The following is a 6,435-nucleotide window of genomic DNA, read 5'->3' as shown; positions in this document are numbered from 1 at the left end:
CACCAAGAAAAGAAAAGGATGGTCTGCTATGCTCTGAATGTTTATGTCCCCCCAAAATTCAACCCCCAAAGGTGATGGTATTAGTAGGTGGGGGCCTTTGGGAGGTGAGTAGGTCATGAGGGTGGAGCCCTCATGAATGGGATTAGTGCTCTTATAAAAAAGACACCACAGAGCTCCCTTCCAACATGTGAGGACACACAAGAATTCTGTGACCTGGTAGAGGGTCCTCACCTGACCATGCTGGCACACTGATCTTGGACTTCCAGCCTCCAAAACTGTGAGAAATAAATTTCTGTTTTTTATAAGATACCCAGTCCGTGGTATTTTGTTATAGCAGCCCAAACAGACTGAGACAGGGTCCCCCAACGATTTCCAGGAAATCGCTGGGAAAACTTGTCCTACACAAAGAAATGCCCCTGCCCAATCATAGAATATACAGAGGCGTAGAGGACAGGATCAAAGACAAAGATGCTTCCTCTCCATGTCTAAAAGGAACAAAGGGAAGACTGCCAGTGTGGTTTAGGATGGACACACAGTGTAGGCTGTGGCCTGCAAGTGTAGCAGAGGCACCCTCCTCACTGTCCCAGCTGCAAGTGTTCCAGCCACTCAGGCCAGCCCCAAAGTATAGGCACAGGCGTGGCTTCCCCCACTCCACCAAGATTCTAGGGTGTCCTTTATCCTACAAAAGCCAAATGATGTTCTCATAGCATGCATTTGAGACATCATTTTTGCTCACGGTACCTGGACAGTTGGTTCCAGGGCTCTGGCCACAGGTGACGCTATGTTCCCGCTCAGGCCAGGACTCAAGGATCAATGGTAAGGTCTCTGGTCCAGTCCAACCATGAGGTCTGAAATCATGATACTCACAGGAGTACTGTCCTCCATGGGCTTGTCTCAGGATCTCTAGGAAGGGAAAATCACTGTCAGACACCAGGATCAGGCCCCAGTTTGTCAGTCCTACTCATGCCAATCCTAGGAGCAAGGCAGTGGTGGGAAATGGAGTTCTACCTTGTTCTACCCTGCCAAGGTACAAGAAACATTTTCTTTCAAACTATTTTTGATAGCAAAGGAAAAAAAAGAGAATAAATTCAAATTTTCACATAAAAAATGGTTTGAGAATTCATACCCTACTACCCAAGTACAGTCTCTTATATACTCTGCCCCCCATACCCACCACACACACACACACACATGCCACCTCTTCCAAACATTTTCATTTACATTCTTATATACATTCATCTTCAATAGTAATAACAGTTAAATAATGCTTGCTATTAGCCATATATTGCTCTAAACACTTTATATGAATTAATAACTTTGGGAGTGAAGTTTAGCATTATCCCTATTTTACAAATGGGGAAACTGAGGCTCAAAAAGATTTAACTTGCCCAAAGTTACCTAGTTAGTAAGTGACAAAGTGGAGTTTAAACCCAGGCAGTGTGACACCAAAGACCAGATTCTGCCACATTTGTCCACACTTCTTTTCCCAGACCCCCTCACAATTCTGTCTCACAACCAACATATACCAACCTTTCCCAAAAGCAGGCAAGTAAAGGGAGCTCTTTGCCAGGTGTAATCTCACTCGTTCTAGAAGAAAAGACTCTGGGAGTCAAGGCTGGAAAGACCTTAGAGTTCATTTAGCCCACTGGTTTTGAATTTTTTCTGGTTTTCTCCCATGAAATGTGATGAATATTTTCACTCTTTCCGCAGAAAAATGCTTTACAAGTTCACGGATCCCCTGAAGCTTATCCATGAACCCCAACGTAAAACCCTTGATGTATTCCAATCCCTTCCTCTTACAGTGCTCAGTTCAATAGTAAACATTCAGTACATTGTTATGGTTGTAGCTGTTTAGGGCGGGGCCGGGGGTGGGAAGGAAAGCTGAGACTTAAAAAAAGATGAAATGGTCACACAGGTAGTAAGTGTCTGTGTTGGAACCAAACCCAAGATTTTCAGGCCAGTTCTCTTTCTACCCCACCACCTGAAACCAGGCCTTTTGGAGTTTCATTTCAGTCTTTTTTAGCTTTTCAACTTCATCCCATAAAGACCAAAGAAGTGCCTGCCAGTTGGACAGAGAGATGTAAAACAAGTGGGCAGTCAGGGAGTGGAGAAGCGCCCATGTTCCAGTTCTCTCTAGGCCCTTCTTTTTCCTCTACTCCCTACCTTTCACCTGCTCTCCCTCGCCCACCTACCTTCTCACCCACACACACTTTGCAACCCACAGAAATAACTGAAAACACAAAAGGACCGTGGCTGCTGGTGAAAAGATCCAGATGGCACCAGTAGCATGAAAGTGGCCTCACCAAGCCCACATCAAGATGTTCAATCATTCTCTGACATATACACAGAGTCAAACAAGCCACTCTCTTCTCTCCGCTGCCTTTAAAGCACTTGTCATATTGGGGAAGTATTGGAGTGGGGAATAGTGCAAGGATCTTCCCTTTGAGGCTTCTAAGAAATATAACACAGCTTCCCCCAATGTCTCGCTTGCAAAATGTACTTCCTACTATCAACTGTACACTCCAGGCTCACTGAGAGTCTCTTTCCTCTAGTTCTCAAGCTCAGGCCATCAAATCTTCAAACATCAGAGCTCCACCTAGCCCATTCTTCTCCTGTGTAAATAATTCAATACCCAGTATCATGCATTCCTAGATCCTCTTGTCTAATTCTTTGATCATTTTTATGACCTATGGTTGGACTAATTCAAATGTCCTGTTTTAGTTATATAGCCTCAAACTGAGCCCAATGTGTGAAGAAGGCTCTGACCAAAGCTAAGTAAACAGAATTACTCTTTAACTCCTACCGGTTGTACTTTACTAATGAAATCCAGGATCATGCTGGAGCTTTTAATGATATAATATAGGTCACCTAACACCTATTTTATTTGGAAGGAAGTATGGCCCTCTAGTGATAGTTCATCCCTGGGAAAGGAGTAATCGAAAATAAATACGTGAGATTGAAGAGATGGCCTGGATGTAGTCAGGCTCCACCATCCCCTCTATAGATATAGATATATAGATATAGATATAGATATAGATATATAGCCTCCTTCAGCCTCAGTTCCTATTTTTAAAAATTAGAATAATGTTTATTTCAGCATCTAAAAATGGCAAAAAAATAATTATAATACCCTATGTTGTAGAAGATTCAGAGAAACAAGCTCTCTCCAACAGCTAGTGTGATCTCTGGGGAGCACAGTCTGGGAATGTGAGAAGAAAAATCCCTTAAATGTGTAGACCTACAGATCCAGCAATTCCACTTTTAGGCAGTTACCCTAAGACTGTAATTGAAGATATGTGCACAGACTTAACTACAAGGACACTCATCTCAACATTATTTATAAAAGTAAAAAACTAGAGTCAACTAAATGCTAGCAGTAAGTGATTGGTTAAATAAATTGTGGTATAAAATAACCAGACAATGGGATATTATACAGCCATTAATAATTATGCATAGAAGAACATTTAATGACTTGACAATATGTTCACAATGCCCTAAGTAAAAAACGCAAGATAAAATATACAGCATGATCCCAATTTTTTATTTAGAAATAAATAAATATGCATGGAAAAGCTCTGAGAGGACAGAATCAGGATGTTAACAATGATGGCCTTAAGAGTTATTCTTATTCATTTCCGTTGTGTATCTATATATTCTAATTTTCCACAATAAATATGTTGTTTTTTCAAGCAAATAAACTTATTTTTATTATTAATAGTATATACTTTTCTCACAGGGTTGCTGTGAGGATTAAATAAGATAATGCACCTGAAAACCAATTCTAGTATTGTAAAGCACCACACAAACACATAGTCTCCTCTACCTAAGCTTGGGGGTCCTCACCCATCATTCAGGTGTACAACCTACCTTCTTATTAGTGTTCTCCTTTGCTGTATTCTTCTATAGGTCATCTCCACACTGGTTGACCACCAGACAGTTCATTCTTCATACCCTCAAACTGTAGCAGACCCATTTCCCTACCCATCTCCTCTTTGGCCTTCACTCTTTAACAAATGCTCATATTGTTAGCAAACCATTGTGCTTGTCTTTTTCATATACTGTAGATTATTAGAAATCCAATGATATTAATTAAAGGCCACATTTTGCTGCCCTGGTGACATAGTGATTAAGTTCATGTGTTCTGCTTTGGCGGCCTGGGGTTCGCAGGTTCAGAACCCCAGGCATGGACCTACACACCACTTATCAAGCCATGCTGTGGCAGGCATCCCACATATAAAATAGAGGAAGATGAGCATGGATGTTAGCCCAGGGACAATCTTCATCAGTAAAAAAAAATTTTTTTTTTAAAAAGGCGACATTTCCATTTATTCCTCTCCTTTCCCAACTTCTCCAATTGCTACTCTGCCTTGTCGCCCTTCATATTCTACTCTCTCTACTAAGTTTACCACCCCCATCCCATTTTAGATCTACCTAAGCCTGTAATCTCTCCTTTTCTTAACTTATTCCTTTATCTATTCAACCAAAAAATATTGATTGGTTGCTTGATATGCAACCATCTCTGACTAGTTGCTGGAACATAAAGACACAAAGGAGGTGGGAGGGAGGGCAAATCAGGTGAAGGATAGGAGGAGACAGATAAGTAAAGGCTCAGAGGTGAAAAGGAACATGGCATTGCAGAAGACTTCCTTTTATTAGCGAGTGAATATTGAGTGAGAGAGCTTCTTCCAAGCAGTCAGGAACCTGCTGGAAGCAACTGCTCACACAGACCTCCGCAGCCCTGAGTCAGATGAAACGGCCAGGGGACTGGGGAGCACCCAGGCCACTGTGAAAGCTCATGTCCAGCAAGCCCACACAGCTACTCCAGAAGAGAAGGGGGAAAATGACTTCAGCTTCTCTTCTGCTTTCCAAACCTAGCCAAATACCCCTCAGGGGCAGAACACAAACTACAGCAAGAACCCTGAGAGCAAAGGAGTCTGGGGAATTCCATCCTCAGTTTTCCAGACTTTGTGATGCAAAGGAGAGCCCACAATGGTGGGAAGGGTGCTGACTGCCCAGGGCACCCTTTCCCCTGCCCCTTATTGCAATTTCGTTCTTTCCTTCGGCATACTATGGGATGCTGGATTCTGCATTTATTTCATTCAATCTCGTATTACAGCCGCTTTGTCTCCCCAACTACATTATAAATTCTCTGAGAGGAAAGTCCACTCGTTTGAATCCTTTCTTTGAATCCCCTCAATGCCCAGTAGGTATATTGCTTTACATTAGAACGTACACAATAGATATTTGCAAATATGTGCAGTGTTGACACTAGAATTCTAGCCTTCTGACTCCCAATTCAGAGCTCCACTCAACATCACTCAGCCTTTCTTCATTAACAGGAGGATTTTTTTAATGAGAGTTAAGTGTGAGTTTGAAATTGCTCAGTTCAGTTTTGCTTGGCAGGGAAAACCCTCTGGAGTAAAAAGAACTGAACAGACCACAATGAACGAAAAGTTCTCAGCAAACACCTGGTCAGATGAGTGGAATATTGATAGCTATGGAGATCAGTCTCAGCTTCCAGGTGAGGTAATGGTGAATACATAAATGGGACTGAAGAGAACTTCAGCTGGACCCAACCAGCCATTTTTCCAGAATGGACCAGCTCAGTGTCATCTATTTCAAGCTAATGGAGAGGTGAACATGGGTGTTCTCTATACATTTTTATTAGTAAATAACAATAAGCTCGTGATGTCTATAGGAGAACCAGGACAAGAAAGCTAATTAGACTTGTTATGAAATTTTTTACTAAAGATGAATCTAGGGCCAGCCCTGTGGCTTAGCGGTTAAGTGCGCGCGCTCCACTACTGGCGGCCTGGGTTCGGATCCCGGGCGCGCCCCGACGCACCGCTTCTCTGGCCGTGCTGAGGCCGCGTCCCACATACAGCAACTAGCAGGATGTGCAACTATGACATACAACTATCTACTGGGGCTTTGGGGGGAAAAAAAAGGAGGAGGATTGGCAATAGATGTTAGCTCAGAGCCGGTCTTCCTCAGCAAAAAAAAAAGAGGAGGATTAGCATGGATGTTAGCTCAGGGCTGATCTTCCTCACAAAAAAAAATAAATAAATAAAAGATGAATCTACAGCTTAAAGTGATAATAACAACCACAACTACAAACTGATATTCATTGGGTGCTTGTCACATGCCAGGCATCACTCTAAAAATTTTGTGTGCTATCTCTCTTAAACCTCACAATAGCCCCATGTGGCACTTTTACAGATGAGGGAGCTGAAGGACAGAAAAGTAACTGACACGCCTAAAAGACACCTCTAGTAAGTGGTGTCATCAGGATACAAACCCAGGCAGTCTGAGATGAGCCTCACTCTTAGCCACTGTTCTACACAGCCAGATGTATGGGACCTAGGCAATTACTACCCGTCGTTAGAAATTCAAACAACTATGTCTTACAGACTGTCAGTAATGACTACATCAAAC

This window comes from Ceratotherium simum, chromosome 3 (genome assembly GCF_057802395.1).
Source record: "Ceratotherium simum simum isolate JZ-2026a chromosome 3, ASM5780239v1, whole genome shotgun sequence".
Lineage (NCBI taxonomy): Eukaryota > Metazoa > Chordata > Mammalia > Perissodactyla > Rhinocerotidae > Ceratotherium > Ceratotherium simum.
The sequence above is the reverse complement of the archived record's forward strand: the minus strand, read 5'-3'. Positions refer to the sequence as shown.